Here is an 18,130-nt window from a genome sequence, read left to right on the forward strand (position 1 = left end):
CATGAGTGACATGTAACTTGTAACATCACACCCATTGTGTTCATGTGATATCATACCCTATGTTATGCGTGATGTGACACACTTGGCTATGGGTAACATCACACCCCTTGTGTGTGTGTAACAACATCCTCCTTGCGTGTCACATCTCATCAATTGTGAATGACATCAACCTTGTCATATGATATCAAACCATTAGTATGTGTGGTGTCACTCCCAGTATTATGTATGACATCACACCAATTGAGTGTGGCATCACTCTCATAGTGTTTGACATCACTCCACTGGTGTGTGACATGGCTCATATTTTGTGTCTGACATCACTCCAATCCTTCTGTGTGACATCACACCCATTTTGGTACATCACACACTTTGAGCAGGATAAAACTAGGTTAGCCTGTCACCTCTCTCAAATTGTGTGATATCACTCCCGTTGTGTGAGGGCAGTCATTTTGTTAACTTTGATATGACATCCACAGTTTTGTATGAAATCATTCCCAGCTTTCTGTGAAGTCTCTCACATTTTACTCTGACTTATATCCCTATTTGTGTTTTATGTAACTCTCATTGTTATGTGTGAATTCACACTCATTTTGCTTAGAGATACCACTCCAAATGTCCATGACATCACCAGATTGGTGTGTGCTTTCACACACTTTGTGTGTCTGACCTCACTCAATTTGTGTGTCACATCATACCAGTGGTGTACTTGTGATAGGGCTCACATTTGTGTGTGAAAACACACCCATTGATATGTGTGACACAATTCACTTTTTGGTTACATAAGACACATTTTTATGTATGACATCACACGTATTATGAGCGTGACAATATGTACAGATATTGACATCATACCAATTACGAGTGACATGAATGCAATTTAGCATATGAAATCGCTATTGTTACGTGTGATGTCACTCCCAATATTCTGTGTGACGTCACACTAATTCTCGAGGACATCACTCTACTAATGTTCTGATATCACTCTCATGGTGTTCCTGTGACTTCACTCATATATTTCGAGTGATATCTGTCTTTTATTTGAGACTACATGCCTCTTGTGTTTACGACATCACACCAATAGTGTGACATCACTGACACATGTGTGTGACATTAGTCACGAGTCATCTGCTATATTACTCACATGTTTCTGTGTGACATCACTCACATTATGTGCGACATCATATGAATTGTGTGACAACACTCCCACTGCTATGTGTAGCATCATTGTGTCCCTTTTGACATAAATCACATTTTATAGTGTGACATCACTCCCATTGTGTGCATGTGATATCACTCCCATCATTATGCGTGACGTGACACACACGGTTATGGGTGACATCACCCCACTTGTGTGTATAACAACATCCTCATCTTGTGTCACATCATATCAATTGTGTGCGACATCAACCTTAATTAGCATATGATATCCCAACCGTTATTATGTTGGTGTCACTCCCAGTATTATGTATAACATCACACCAGTTGAGTATGACATCACTGTGATACTGTGTTTGACATGACTCCAATGTTGCGCTTGTGACATCGTTCACTTTTTGTGCGTGACATCACTGCAATCGTTATGTGCGACATCACACCCTTTTTTGGACATCACATAACTTGATTGTGATAACACGAGGATAGCCAGTCACATCTCACAAATTGTGTGATATCACTCCCATTGTGTGTGACGGCAGTCATATTACTCAGTGTGATGTGACCTCCACTCTTATGTATGAAATAACATCCAGTTTTCTGTGAAATCTCTCACATTTTACTCTGACTTAAATCCCACCTTTGTGTATTGTGTAACTCTCAATTTGTGTGAATTCACACTCATTATCGTGAGAGACACCACCTGCATTGTCTGTGACTTCACCACGTTGGTGTCTGCCTTCACAGACATTGTGTGTCTGACATCACTCAATGTATGTGTGACATCACACCAATGTTGTAGGTGTGACAAGGCTCACGCTTGTGTATGAAAACACACCCACTGATATGTGTGACACCATTCACCTTTTTTGTGACATAATTCACATTTTTATGTATGACATCACACCCATTGTGTGTGACAATATTCACATATGTTGAAATCAAACCAATTGTGTGTGAGTTAGGGTTAGTGTTAGCATTAGTTTTAGGGTTTGTGTTAGGGTTAAGGTTAGGGATAGAGCTAGGCTTAGGGTTAGGAGTGGGGCTAGGGCTAAGGTTGGGTTAGCATTAGTGTTAGGGTTATGGCTAGCGATAGGTTTAGGGTTAGGGTTAGAGTTAGGCTTGTGGCTAAGGTTATGTCTAAGGCTAGGTTTAGGGTTAGGGCTAAGGCTAGGGCTAAGGCTAGGTTTAGGGTTATTGGCAGGGTTAGCGTTAAAACCAGGAGTTGGGTTAGGGCTACAGTTAGGGTTAGGGCTAGGCTTAGGGCCCGTGTTAGGGTTCCGGTTCTGGTTAGGATTAGAGTTAGGGTTAGGGTTACGGTTAGGTTTAGTGTTAGGGCTAGGGCTAAGCTTAGAGTTAGGATTAGGGTTAGGGTTATTGTTATGGTTACTGCAAGGGCTAGGGTTAGGGCTAAGGTTAGTGTTATTATTAGGGTTAGTGCTAGGGTTAGTCTTAGGGTTATTGTTGGGTTTATGGCTAAGACTAGGCTTAGGCTTAGGTTTAGTGCTAGGGTTAGGGCTAGGGCTAGTGTTAATTCTAGGGTTATTGTTAGGGCTAGTGTAAGCCTAGTGTTAGGTGTAGAGCTAGGGTTATTCCTAGGGTTACGGCTAGGGTTAGGGTTAGGGCTAGGGTTAGGGGTATTGTTATGGTTAGGATTAGTGTTACTGCTAGGGCTAGGCTTATGGCTAAGGTTAGTGTTATGGTCAGGGTTACTGCTAGGGTTAGCGTTAGGGTTATGGTTGGGGTTATAGCTAGGGCTAGGGTTCAGATCCCAGGCGTACACTGATGACCACTTCTCTGGCTATGCTGAGGGTGCGTCCCACATACAGCACCTAGAAGGATGTGTAACTATGGCATACAACTATCTACTGGGGCTTTGGGGGAAAAAAGGAGGGGGATTGGCAATAAATGTTATCTCAGAGCCAGTCTTCCTCAGCAAAAAGAGGAGGATTAGCACAGATGTTAGCTCAGGGCTGATCTTCCTCACACACGCACAAAAAAAGTCTTGGGTCAAGGTTTGGGCTAGGGTTACAGTTAGAAGTAGATTTAGGTTTAGGGTAAGGGCTACAGTTAGGGTTAGGGTTAGTTTTAGGGTTAGTTTTATGGCTATGGCTAGGGTTAGGGTTAAGTTTAGTGTTAGTTTTAGGTTTATAGCTATGGTTAGGGTTAGGGCTAGGCATTTGTTTAGGGTTAGTCTCAGTGGTAGTGTTAGGGCTAGGTTTAAGGTTACATATAGTGGTACGGTTACAGTTAGCATAAGTTTTAAGATTAGAGTTAGTCGTAGGGATAGAAGTGGGGTTGGAATCAGGTTAGGGTTAGGGTTAGATTTGGGGTTAGTGTTAGGGTTAGTGTAATGGTTAAGGTTAGGGCTAGGGACAAGGCTAAGTTTAGGGTTATGACTAGTGTTGTAGTTAGTGTTAGAACTAGGCCTAGGGTTAGGATGAGAACTAAGACTAGGATTAGTGTAAAGGTTAGGATTAGGGTTGGGTTATGCTTGGTGTTAGGAGTAAGATAAGCGTTTGGTTAGGTTTAGGTTTAGGGGAGGGGTTGGTGTAGGGGTAGTGTTAGGGTTAGTGTTGCGTTAGGGTTAGGGTTAAAGATAAGGTTATGGCTAAGGATATGGTGAGAATTAAGGTTCAGTTTAGGGTTAGGGTTAAGTTTGATTTAGGTGTAGGGGCAGGGGTAGAGGTACGGATAGTGTTGGGCTAGATTTAAGGGTATGGGTAGTAGTAGGTGTAGGTGTTAGGCTAGTGTTTGGGTTAGGGGAGGGGTAGAGGTAGGATTGGGGTTAGGGTTTGTGTTAGACTTATGCCTAGGGCTAAGTTTAGGGTTAGGTCTCGTGTTGGGTTATGGTTATGGTTATGGTGAGAGTTAGGGGTAGGTTTAGCGTTAGAGTTGGGGTTAGGACTAGAGTTCAGGTTAGGGCAATGGTTAGAGTTAGGGCTAATGTTAGGCCTAGATTTATGCATAGTGTTAGGACCAGAGTTAGGGTGGGTTAGTATAAGAGTTTGGGTTAGGGGTAGTTTTAGGTCTTCGGTTAAATTTAGTGCTACGTTAGAGTTACAGTTAAGCTTAGTGTTTGGTTTAGGGCTAGGGTTAGTGTTAGGGCTAGGCTTATGTCTAGGCTTAGAATTAGGGTTAGGACTAGGGCTAGAGTTGGGTTTAAGGCTATGGTTAATGTGCTAGTGTTAGAGTTAGCGTTATGGCCAGGGCTATGGAAAGGGCTAGGGGTATCATTCGGGCTAGGCCTAAGTCCATAGTTATGGTTAGGGTTAGAGTTAGGGCTAGAGCTAGGGTTAGGGTTAGGGATATGGTCATGTCTGGGGCTAAGTTTAGGGTCAGGTCTAGGGCTGGGATTTGTGTTAGGGTTAGGGCTTGTGTAGAGTGTTACAGTTAGGTGTAGCTTTAGGGTTACCGCTAGTGGTAGCTTTAGGGTTAGTGTTATATGTAAGCGCTAGCATTTTGGTTTAGCCTAGCGTTAGGCTTAGCAATTGGGTTAGGGTTAGGGCTGATGTTAGTGTTAGGGTTAGGTTTAAGAGTAGGTTTAGTGTTAGGGTTATCATTATGTTTAGGGTTTGGATGTGGCTGAGGGTTAGGAATAGGGTTAGGGTTAGGGCAAGGGTTTGATTTAGGACTCTGTCTAGGATTAGGGTTAGGCTTAGGGTTAGGGTTATGGTTGGGTTAGAGTAAGGGTTGGTGTTAGGGTTAGGTTTAGGGCTATGACTAAGGTCTGGGGTAGTGGTATGTGTTGGCTTAGGGCTAGGATTAAGGTTTGGGTTAGGGTAGGGCTAGGGTTAGTGTTAGATTTAGGGTTAGGTTTAGGGTTATGTTTAGGGCTAGGGCTAGAGCCAGGGTTAGGGTTGAGGATAGCATTAGGTCTACAGTAAGCGTTATTTTAAGGCTATGGCTAGGATTATGATAGGGATAAGGTCACAGTTAGGGTTAAGTTTACGGTTAAAGATGGGGTAAAGTTCGGTGTGGGGGAGGTCTAGTGATAGTGTTATGGTTAATATTGGTGTTTGTGCTAGCGTTAGGGTCCTGCAAATGACTAGTGTTGGGGTAGGGTTAGGCTTAGGCTTCGGATTGGGTTAGGGTTTGGGTAGATGTAGAGGTGTAGAGATAGGGCTAAGATTAGTGTTAGGGTTAAGGATAGGGTTAGGGTTAGGTTTTGGTTTTGGTTAGAGTTAGTTTATGGAGAGAAGGATGAGTAGGGTTGGGGTTAAGTTTGCGTTAAGTTTAGGGTTCTGATTAGGGTTTTGGTTCGGATTAGAGTTAGGGTTAAGGTTAGGCTTAAGGTTCGGATTAGGGTTTGTGTACTGGTTTGGTTTAGGATTCCAAACAGCAATCTGTACCAAATGTTGTTTAGGTATTATGTGATCCTTACTAGCTGGAAGGAAGGGAGATGGGGCATGAAGTTATTTCCAGGAATGGGTGCTAGACATGATTTGGCTCAGTTCTACTCTGGATTCCCTGTTCTATACAAATTAGTTCCCAAGGTTAAGTATAGGGTTAGGGTTAGGTTTTGGTTAAGGTTAGAGTTAGTTTTATGGAGAGAAGCAGGGTTAGGGTTGGAGTTAGGGTTGCGTTAGGCTTAGGTTTAAGATTAGGGTTAGGGCTAGGTTTGTATTAGTGTTAGGGGTATTGTTAGGATTAGAGTTAAGGTTAGTGTTAGCCTTAGTGTTTAGAGTTAGTGTACTAGAGTTAACATAGGGCTAGTGTTAAGGTTAAAGTTTGGGCCAGTGCTAGGTTTAGACGTAGGCTTATGGTTATGGCTAGTGTAAGGTCTGGGTTTTAGGGCTAGGGTTAGGGCTAGGATTAGTTTCAGTTGTAGGTTGTGTTAGGGTTAGATATAGGGCAAGGGGTAGGGGTAGGGTTACAGTTAGGGTGAGTGCTAAGACTAGGACTAGGTTTAGTGTTAGGGATAGGGCTAGTGCCAGGGTTAGGGTTAAGACTAGGACTATGGTCAGTGATGGGGATAGGCTTAGGCTTAGTGCTAGTTCTTGGATTATTTTTAGGGTTAATGTTAATGTTTGGATTGAGGTTGAGTTGCGGTAAGGGTCAGGTATAGGGTTAGTGGTAGGCATAGGTTTAGTATAGGGGTAAGTTTAGGCTAAGATTTAGGGTTAAGGTAAAGGATAAGGTTATGTCTACGGCTACGGTTAGGGTTAGGTTTAGAGTTAGGGCTATGGTGAGAATTAGGCTTCACGGTCGGATTAATGTTAGCATTAGTTTTAGGGCTAGGGTTAGGGTTTGTATCATGAACACAAATCCAACTTTAGCTCTAACGATAAACCTATCCCAAACCCTAAAACTAGCCCTAGCCCTAACCCTAATCATATGCCTACCCCTAAAACTCACTGTAATGGTAACCCTAACCCACTGTAACTCTAACCCTAACTTTAAACCTAGTCCTAGCACTAGCCCTAACAGTAACCCTAACACTAGCATAACCTTAACGCTAACCCAAACCAAAACCCTACGCCTACTCCTACACTTTCCATTGTCCCAACCCTAAGGCACACCCAACACTAACGTCAGACTTAACCCTAATCATACCCCTAGCCCTAACCTCAAAACCAACCCCATCCCTAACCATAAAAATAAATCTACTTATAAACCTAAAAGGAAACCTAACACTAAATGTAATAACTAAACATAGCCCTAAGCCCAGCCCTAATGATAATCTTGCCATAACACTACGCCTAACACTACTCCCACCCCTAACCTTCACCCTAACCCTACATGTAATGCAACCTTAACCCTAACACTAGCCCTTGCTGTAGCCCTAAACCAGTCCTAACACAAACAGTAGCCCTATTCCTAATCCTACCCCTACGGCTAAACCTAACCTTAACTGAATCTCAAACCACCTCCCCTAACTCTAAGAGTAACCATAACACTAATCCTAGCCCTAGCCCTGAACATAACCCAGCCCTAGCCCTAACTCTAACCCTAGCCCTAAGCAACAGTAACCCTAACCCCAACGGTAACCCTCACCCTAACCCTAAGATTAACCTTGACCCTAACCTTCACCTAGTCCTAGACCTGATGCTAACACTAGCCCTAGCCCAAACCTTAATGCTTGACCAAGCCTTAGACATAACCCGAACCTTAGCATTAACCCTAGCTATGGCCCTAACCCTTACATTAACCCTAACCCTTACCTTAGTCCTAACCAACAATAATCCTAATCCTAACTGGAACACCAAGCCTACTCCTTGCCCTGGACCTAACCCTAAAACAGTCCTAAACCTGACTCTAACCCTGGCTCTAGAACGAACCGTAAACTTTCACCAAGCTGTAGACCTAACCCTAACCTTAACACTAACAGTAGCAATGGCCCTAACCCTGACCATAAAACTAAACCTATCCCTTACCCTAACCCAAAGCCTAACCCTAATACTAACCCGCACCCTAACCCTAACCCAAACCATAACAAGAACTGTATCTCTGACCCGAACACGAGCCCTAACTCTAACCTGAACCCTAAGCCTAACCCTAACCTGAACTCTAACCTTAAATCAAACCCGAACCCAAATACTAACCCTAACCCGAACCCTAACCCTAACCTCACCCTAACCCGAACTCTTACCCTAACCCTAAAACTAACCGTAAACCTAAACCAAACCTTAGCCTTAACACAAGCAACGACTAACCCGAGCACTAGCCCTAACCCTAACACGAACCCTATCCCTAAGCCTAACTCTAAACCAAATCCTAACCCGAACCAAATTGTAACCGTAACCGAAAGCATAACCCCAACCTAATGCTAAACCTAACCTGAACCTGAACCTGAACCGTAAAGCTAAGCCTAATGTTAACCCTAATCCTAACACGAACCCTAACCCTAACCCTAACCCAAAGCCTAAACCTACCCTAACCCCAACCCGAATCCCGAAACCGAACTGGAACCATAAACCTAATCTGAACACTAACTCTAATCCTACACTTAACCATAACCCTAATCCGAAATCAAACCCTCACACTTGCCCTAACCCTAACCCTAACAGTAACCTTAGCCCTAACCCTAACCCCAAACCTAACACTAACCATAAACTGAATCCTAATACGAACCCTAACATTAAGCCTAAGTTGAACCCTAACCAGAACCCTAGCAATAACCGTTACTGTAACCATAACTTTAACCCTAAACCGAACCCGAACCCTAATTTTAATGTGAACCTTAACTCTAATCTGAACCCTAACCCTAACCCCAGCCCTGACATTAGCCTAACCTGAAGCCTAACTCTAACAGTTACCCTAACCAGAATCCTTTCCAGAAAGCTAACACTAAGCATAACCTGAACCTTAAATTTAACCCTAATCTTAACCCTAAACATAAGTAGAATGCGAAGCCGAACCCAAATGCTAATTCTAACCCTAAACCTAATCCTAACACTGATCCAAGCCCTAACGTTAACACTACCGCAATCCTAACCCGAACCCTAACACTAACCATAACCCTAACCCTACCACTAGCACTAACATGAACCCTAAACCTAAAACTAATGCTAACTTTAAGCCTACCCAGAACCCAAACCCCAACAATAACCTATCCTCAACTTAACCTTAACCTAACTCGAATACACACCTCAACAACACTCCTAAACCTAACCCGACCCCTAAACCAATCCCTAACTTGAACTCAAACCAAACCCTAACCTGAAACATAACCTGAACCCGTACCGTAACCCTAACCTAAAACCTAACTCAAACTCAAACTCGAACCCTAAACCTAACCCTGACCCTAAATTTAACCTAAGCTTAAAACTAACCTAGCCCACAAAACATAACACTAACTCAAACCCTAACACAAACCATAACCCGAAACTAATCCTAACCCGAACCCGAACTCTAACACTAACCCAATCAAGGACCCTATCAGGAACCCTAACTCTAACCGAACACTAAGTCTAATCCTAACCCTAAACTAAACACTAACCCTAAACCCTAACACTAACCCTAACCCTAAATAAAACAGGCGCCCGTACCCTAACCCTAACACTAACAGACCCATAACCCTAGCCCTAACACCAACCCGAACTCTAACACTAATCTGAAACCTAAACGTAACTGTAAACTGAACCCTAACCCTAACCCTCATCCTAACACTAACCATAAACGAATCCTAACACGAACACAAAACTTAAACCTAACTGGAACCCAAACATAAGCCTAACCCAACCCTAACAGTAACCCCAACCCTAACACTAGCCTGAAACCTCATACTAATCCTAACTATAACCATAACCTGAACCCTAACCCTAACCTAAACCCAACCCAACCATAACCATAAACCTAGCCCTAACCCAGAGCCTAACCATAACCCAATCACTAACAGTAACCCTAACCCAAAGCAGAACCCAAATTCTAACTTTAAACCTAACCCGAACCCTAAACCTAACCCTAACCCTAATGCTAACGCTAACCCAACACAATCTTAACCCTAACCCTAACCTTAATTCTAACCCTCGACTTTACCCTAATATGAAACCTAACGTTAAGCATAACCCGTACCGGAACCCTAACCCGGACCCTAAGCCTAATGCTAACCAGAACACTAGCTCTAACACTAAGCTGCACCCTAACCTTAACCCTAAACTGAACCCTAAGCCTAGCCCTAACCCTAACCCTAACCCTAACCCGAATCCTAAACCTAATCCTAAACATAATCCCGACCCTAACCCTAACCCTAACAATAACCCTAACGCTCAACTGAACCCTAACCCTAACCCTAACTCGAAACCAACCCTAACTTGAAACCTAGCCATAAACCTAACATGAACCCTACCGCTAATCCTAACCCTAACCTGAAACCTAATTCTAATCATAATCTGAACACTAATTCTAACACTAACCCTAACCCTAAACCTAACTCAACCCAATAATATCTCTAAGCCTAAGCCTAACACAAAATTTAACGTTAACCATAACCATAACCAAAACCCAAACTCTAAGCCTAACACTAACCCTAAACCTAACTGTACACCGAACCTTAGCCGTACCTTAACCCGACCCTAACACTAACTTCAATCCCATCTTGAGCCTGAAACAGTGCCCTAACCCTAATCCGAATCGTAATCCCAAACCTAACACTAACTCTCACCCTAATCTTCACCCGAACTCTAACCCTAACCCTAACCCGAACCCAAACCTAACCCGAACCCTAGTCCTAACCCTAACCCGAAACCTACTGCTAATCCTAACCCTAACACGAACCTGAAATCTAACCCTAACCCTAATCTGAACACTAACTCTAAGACTAAACATAACCCTAAACCTAACATGAACCCTAATAGTAAACCTAACCCGAACCCAACCCTAACCTTAACCTAACTCTAATCCTAACCCTAACACTAACTCTAACCATAACCCTAAGCCAAAACCTAACCCTAACGATAAACTTAACCTAAACCCTGACCGTAACCATAATGCTAACTTGAACACGAAAAATAACCCGAATCCGAACCCAAATGCTAAACCTAACCCTAACTCGAACCCAAACCCAACCTGAACCCAGCCCTATCCCTTATCCAAAACTAACCCCAACCCTAAGCCTAAAGCTAACCCTAACCCTAACCCTAACCCGAACCCCAACCCAAACCCTGACTCTTACCCTAAACTTAACCCTCACCCTAAAACTAACACAAACTCAAAGCCTAATCCGACACTAACACTAACCCCAATGAGAACCCAAACCCTAACCCTAATCCTAATACAAACACTAACATCACCCTAAACCTTAACATAACCCTAACAGTAACCCTAATCCTAACCGTCCCAATAAGCAAAACATAACCGTAACCCTAACTGGAAATTGAACTTGAACCCTAGCTGTAACCATAACCCGAAAACAATCCTGACCTTAAACCTAACCCTAAACTTAACATGAACATTAACCCTAACCCTATCAGAAATCCTAGCACTAACTGTAACCCTAAACATAACCATAATCTTAGCTCGAGTCTAACCCTAACCCTCACCCGATCCCGAACCTGAATCCTAACACTAACCCTCATTCGAACACTAGACTTAACACTAAAACTAAACATTTCCCTAACCCTAACCCTATTGCTAACCCTAACCTTAACCTGAGCCCTAAACATATTTCTAACCCTAAATCTAACCCTAACCCTAATCCAAAACCAAGGCTAACCCTAACCCTAGCCCTAAATCGAACCCTAACACTAACCATAACCCTAATTCGAAACCAAAACCTAAACCTAAACCTAACCTTAACCATAACCCGAACCCAACCCTAACCCTAAGCCTAACCCTAACAAGAAACCTAACGCGAAAGCTAAGCCTTTTTCGAACCCAAAACTTAATCATAACACTAATCCGAATATTAACCCTAAACCTCAGCTTAACCCTAACCCGAACCCTAACCTGAATCTTAACCCTAACAAGAACCCTAACTCGAACCTGAACCCTAACACTAACCTGAAGACTAACCCAACCCTAACTCTAAGCCTAAACCAATACCGAAACCAAGCTCTAACCCTGACACTAACCCGAAAACTAACACAAACACTGAACCTAACCCTAACCCTAATGCTAACTCGAACCCAAACACTAACCCCAACACTAAACTGAACCTGACCACTGATCCTAACCATAAGCCTGACCCTAAACTCAAACCCTAACTGTACACGTAAAACAAACATGTACCAAACCCAAACCCTAACCCTACCCAGAACGATAAACCGAATGCTAAACCTAACCCTAACCCCAACAGTAACAGAAACGCTAACCCTAACACTAACTTGATCATAACCCTACGCTAACTGAACCCTAACCCTAACCTGAAATCTAACCCGAACCTGGCAATCAACCTTAACCCTAACCCCAACCCGAACCTAAACTCAACCATACCATTAACATGAATCATAACACTATCCCTAACCAGAACCATAAACCTAACCTTAACCCTAAACATATACCTAAACATAAACCTAACACTACCTCGAAAACTAAACCTAGCCCTAAAACTGACATTAACCGGAAACCAAACATAACACTAACGTAAGACTAACAGTAGCCCAGGCCATGGCTCTGGGGAGAAAAGCATGATGGAGGGCACGAGTGAGGCCTTCTGCCTGAGTGCAGAGGAGCCACGCAGAGGGCGACGGGAAGGCCAGCTCAGTTCGCCTACTTTGTCCAGAGGTGTTTGGCCGGCCAGCCGGCCCAGTCTCCTGGGACAGGCCACTTTCAGAGGGAGAAGTTCCGCACGAAAGAGACTTGAGGCCCGCAGCCAAGTTTTCTGGGGCGAGTGCTAGGCCTCGACAGAAGAGGAAGCAGCCTGGCAACCTGTGTGCCAGACCTGAGATCAGCCGGCCTCCCACACCCTGGTCCATGCCCTGCCCAAGCCTACCTCCATCGATGGAGGAGGATGGGGTTGGCACCTGTGATTGGAGATAGTCATTAGAGACTTAACTTGGAGTTGTAGTCAAAGAGCATAACATAAGAGCACTGAGCTTGGGCTGAGCCATATATCAGCTTCTTAACCTGGGTGAGTATTCTATCCACTGTACCCAGTCTCTTCATCTATAAAATGGTTAAAACATCAACATTTACTACGTCGGGATATTTTCAGGGTCCTGTGAGTTAATGTATGTTCAAGCACAGAATTTACATTCAAAGTGCAGTCCTTGGTTCAGTAGAAGTGTTTGTTGCTGTTATTATAATTATCATTATTTCATGTCCTTATCTTCTTCGTGAGTTTCCTGTAAAACCAACCATGATCCACGGTGACAGCACTTTTATTCCAGGTCCCTGCTTAAAGGCCTGCAGAGGGAGCCTCCTGCTCATAACCTCCTGTTTTTATCCCAGTCTCTGGAGGGATGCATTTACCTCTTCTTCTTTGCACTGAGGCACTGACTGGGGGCCTACACCCAAACCTGCATGTCCTCCTTTTAATATCTGATGCTTTTGAAACACTGCTTAGTGTTCACTTGGTGGACTATACTCCCTGACATGAACAATGCACGGGAAAGAGCATGTAGAAAACATTGATGCATGTAGGGCTCTGAGTTTACCATAACACAGAGTACAGTTGATCAAGGGCCAAGGTAGTGTTCCTTAACGCAAAGATCTTCAGAGATGAGGGTGTTCTAATGTGACACCACCTAAACATAGAGCAAACACATAAAAGCATATGTAGTTTTAAAAGGGAAAGCACACAAGTAAAAGAATTGATCCCGTTAGATAGACTATTCTATTTGTTTATGTATCTAATTACTGATAGGAAATAGCCAGGTATAGAGACAGTAGCATTGATCAATTTCATAGAGAATTCTTTTAACAGTTGTTCATAACTTGTGTTTGACATCATTGATTAGGGTAATATTTTCATCTTTTCCTTTCCTAGTGTCTCCATCGTTCTCAACTTGTCCAAGACATATATTCCTATTATCCTCTAAAATTTTAGGGAAATTTTAAAAAATTATGACACATTTTAAGTTGTTGATTTTGTATATTGGAGGAGCACTAGATTGCAAGTGAATTAGTGATAATGAGAGTTTTAGTTTGGTAAAAGATGGTAGTTGGAATTGATACCAGGATGTTTATAAACCAGTTTTTGCTTCATTATTGGACATAGTTTTCAAAATGCCAGAGCCAGTAATTTTTAATATAATAACTTGTCTCATTTTAAAATATGTGTTCTTGGAGAGGGTGATGGAGGTAAGTAGAAAATAATTTAATGTAGTGACTTGTTTTTCTCCAATTGATCTGTTATAAACCCAAAAGCCATATAACATTCTTTTGTCCAAATGTCCTGATGGCACTTTCTTAACTTTTCTTGCTGTGACTCTAGTAATCTAGGGTCATGCCACCTGCTCTCTCCTAGTCAAGATTACAGTTCTAAGAGTGACATTGTCAATAATATAATGACGAATTTGCACACAGTCTACTATTTTCTAAAGTGCATATATATCAATTGCAAACTTTGATAACATAATTGTTAAGGAATGAAGTATTTGCAATGAACTTAACAACTGATTGCTACACATTATTGGGTAGTGACATCATGGTTAAAAGCATTATTTGCAACATGTGGCCCCTTTCAATTTTATTTTAAAGGAAAGGGTTCAATGACTTTTTTCTTTTTGAAGAAGAAAGACTTGCATTTCCATTTTAGAAAATTGAGAACTTGTTTTTTGCCTTTCCTTTGTCTTCAGCTCTTCTTTATACTGGTTACTAATTCACATGTCCAGTTACTTCAGATTCATGGTGCTACTTCCTCTGCCTTTTTCATGGATCTCACTTTAATTTTTCCATAACCCCTTCTGTGAAACAGGTTTCTCTCCATGTTCATATGTCAAGAAAGGAACCGACTCTCCTTTATGTGAACTTGGAGACAGAGGCCAAGGTGAAGCCTCAGTGACCCTCCCCACCAGTGAGCTGCAGAAGGGCTGCAGATTCCTGTGAATCTTTTGCTTCCCTCCTGGCTCCCTACATAGTTGGCATTTTCTGCAGGGAGGAGCCCAGCTTGTTACAATTGAATTGTTGAAGTCTCTAGAAGCCGGCTGAAGGATAAGACTGGCTAGAAAGGACATCAGCAAGCAATGTGCTCCAAAATCTGGTGGCAAAAAGCATGAAGAAGAAGAAAACCTTTCCATTTATCTCATTTTCTCTTTATCTTCTCTCCCTTCCTTTTCCTTTCCTTAGATGGTACAAAGCCTGTCCACCCCCCATGATGGTTATTTTTATCCTCAAATCCCCAGTACATAGCTATATATCTTAGTTGTAGGTCAACCCATGGTGGTTCTTTCCCTGGAGTCTGACGGCAGTTTATTCATATCTCTTTCATTCATATTATCTCTGTAGTCTAATTTATCTGTTTACACATATCTGTCTTCCTTGTGGACCCCCAACATTTCAAGACCATTGGGCACATAGTATATACTTAAGTATTTGAGTGAATCAATGAAGATCTTTTGTTCAATAAGATCTAAATAAATACAATACATAGTCAGCACATGAATGCAAGCATTTGAGAGAGAGTTTTGTGTCTGCTGAAGCAGGCTGTGTTGCAGTTTAGGGGCTCATTGCCAAGATTACTCAAGAGATTGAGGCAAAATCAAAGAGATAATTAACTTGAGTTTTAAAATTCATGGAGAACAGGAGCAGGCTGTCTAGGTGTGAATCGGGACTTGATCATTCTTGTTGCATCTTTTGAAAATCCAGTCGCGTATCTTTCTATGGAAATGTGACTAGCCAATAGAGTGAACAGAAGACTGGCTTTTAGAAAGGCAATTTTGTCACAGGAAGTCCTGGAGAAAAATATATGAAAGGAGAGCTGGTAGAAACATGGCAGAAACGTTTTGTGTAGAAACCCTAAAAATTGGGTTTACATGCTGGCTGAAAGAATTGTAACCCAACTTTCCTACAATATAGATTTGAGCAGCTTTTAAATATCTAGGAATACAAAAGGATTACAAAGGGAAATAGATCAAACTGAAAGGAATTTAGGACTGAACAGTGCAATGAAGCTGAATTAAGCCAGCGCACTGAAATGTGTTTCAGAAGGACCTGCAGTATTTAAAGGTAGTCGGAAATGTATCTCTCAGGTTTAAAGTAGAAAGAGAAATGGGAAGAATTCTCGATCATCTCATGTCCATGAGATGAAAAGCAGCAGTCTCTCAGAGAAGCAAAAGTTTTCTGGCCTCTAATATCGCAAAAAATTGTTTTGAATGGTGCCTAATGAAGGAGATTCTGTGTGATGTAATGCAAATACAGTATCATCAACTCATTCCCAAGTTTAGTTCAAACACTTTAGGACATGTTCAATTGAGGTAGTGCACACATTCTATAAGGGACCAAGGAAGAGGTTGACAGCATTCTCTCTCAGCTAGTCACTTGACCAAGGGAGAAAATATTCTTGAACACATTGACCACATCTCCTAAAGATAATGCCCTATTTTGAATTTTTCTTTTTGTAAACTCAGCCTGCATTTCCCCTTACATATGCAAGCTAAAGGCTGTGTGTAGACATCCTTCATTGGCAATGAGGAACAGATCCATACTATTAAATAATCAAATAAGCAGACCACACGGTTGGCCCCTTTTAGGAAAATGACAGGTTTAAGCCCACCTTCATTTTTGGAAGGACATAGTATACCAGAATTAAAATATCAACCATTTATTATGCAGCTAATCATAAGTCATGTTATTTAAATGAAATATAATGAATTCTTCCTCTCTTAAGTTGACTAGATTTTAGTCAAACTAATGTATAATTTTATATAAGTGCATTTTTACTTAAAATGTAAAATTCTTTAGAGGCCACTTCATTCAGTATTAGAGGCATATTCTGTGTATTTTGGTGTGATTTTATTTATTTTCCTTCATAGCAGAGAGGCACATCCTAGTCTTTTTCTTGCTGACCTCTCTCTACAAGATAAAACTCATCCAAGTTTATTTTGTTTTATAAGACATAGGCTTACTTTGTGATGATAAAAAGATCATTTCTGAAACACATTTGCAACTGTGGGCAGCCCAGAATTTTAGATTATGCTCAGAATTTTTGTGATGTAACTTCAAAAAAGATGGAACATTTAAAGTTTTGCCAGGAAAGTTTTCTCCTACTTTGCTTCACAGTAATTAAAAAAAAAACAAAAAAAAAACAGATTAGTTTCTTAATTCTTCAGAAGGATGAGTGAAGGAGTTGGCAGGTTTAAATGTATCCTTGAGAGAGCTCTCTCTGGGTTACTCTTTTAAAACAACCATCCCAGTTGATGAATATTTAGTGGGGACTCCGTCAGTGCCAGAGCTGAGAGAGGCAGTTCCCAAAGCTCCAGCAGGTGCTGGGAGAGGAGAGCACTGGTAACCAGTGCCGTCCGAGTTTGGATGAAGCCTGGTCAATCTCAGGATGTTAGAACTGAGTGGAGTTCTCAAATGTAGTCCAGTGACTATAGAACTGAGCCCTGCTCAGAAGCCAGTTGACCTGTCATTCGCTCTGAGCATGGTGTCTTCCCTCTGCTCGTGCCACTTTCTGCTATTTCTCATGTTACTCCTGACTCTTTCTCTTTCCTACACGTTCTTTCATCTTTTTTCTCTCTTTCTGACTTTTACTCTCTATTATAGTCCTTCTCCTTAGCATTTTTTCCTCTGTCTCTTATTGTTCTCATTCATTTTTTTTTATTTTATAGTACAGTTTGATGTAGTACAGTTTTATTTTGATGTACAGTTACTCTGTACATCACTTTCATCTTAAAATCATGACCCTCTACAACTCCTATACTTCAGCTAGCTATTTTGAAGAGAGTATTTTGAGAAATTTCTCTTAGATGTTATAACATACTGATTCAAAGAAATAAAAACTATCACGAAAGGGATGGGGATGGAGAAGGAATTCACTTCAGGTAGCCATGGAATTAGACAGAGGGAAACTGGGAGCTTAGGTGTGGGTGTTCAAAATATTTCCTGATACATCTTTGTAGTTCATTGTTGTGGTAAACTGCACACAGTCTTATTTACTGTTGGAGCCCACAAGTTTGCTCCTCTGGGCAGATCAGCAGGTCTCGGCCTATGGAAAAGAAGCTAGGAACACTGCATGCATTTCTAATGTAAAGAACTGTTAGTGTACCACCAGGAGACACTTTGGGCTCTTCCCTGCACTATCTGAATAGAAAAAGAGGAAGAGAACCTTTGCTCTATCTGCACAAAGTCAAGACATTATCTTGAGTTTGAGAGGATTTGGAGGTGACTGAAAACAAAAGTGTTCCCAAGTTTGGATTTGCTTTAACAAGAACTATTGGCTGGCTTTGATGTTAAAAGTCTTTATTCAAAATTGGCTACCTCTAGTCCTAAGTTCAGAGTGGAGATTTGTCAGTATAAGAGAGAAGAATCCCTTTTTGATTAAGTCAGAGAAATACAGTATTTGGGAGAATGGTTATATTTGAAGGCCACTTGTTAATATTCTGTTGCCACCGTGAAATCTGTTGGTAAGTGACTACTTCATGCTATTCTCAAT

The 18,130-nt window shown here is 41.7% G+C and overlaps 1 long non-coding RNA gene across 1 annotated transcript in view; it reads right to left on the minus strand.

The window, feature by feature from the left end:
• Positions 1–13,230: 13,230 nt before the first annotated feature.
• Positions 13,231–18,130, minus strand: part of LOC131399221 (uncharacterized) — a 56,119-nt gene continuing 51,219 nt past the window's right edge. The window contains exon 8 of the long non-coding RNA XR_009217087.1: positions 13,231–13,280. This is a non-coding gene — a long non-coding RNA (uncharacterized LOC131399221). The remainder of the gene's footprint in view (positions 13,281–18,130) is intronic.

The sequence above is a fragment of the Diceros bicornis genome, chromosome 37 (genome assembly GCF_020826845.1).
Source record: "Diceros bicornis minor isolate mBicDic1 chromosome 37, mDicBic1.mat.cur, whole genome shotgun sequence".
Classification (NCBI taxonomy): domain Eukaryota; kingdom Metazoa; phylum Chordata; class Mammalia; order Perissodactyla; family Rhinocerotidae; genus Diceros; species Diceros bicornis.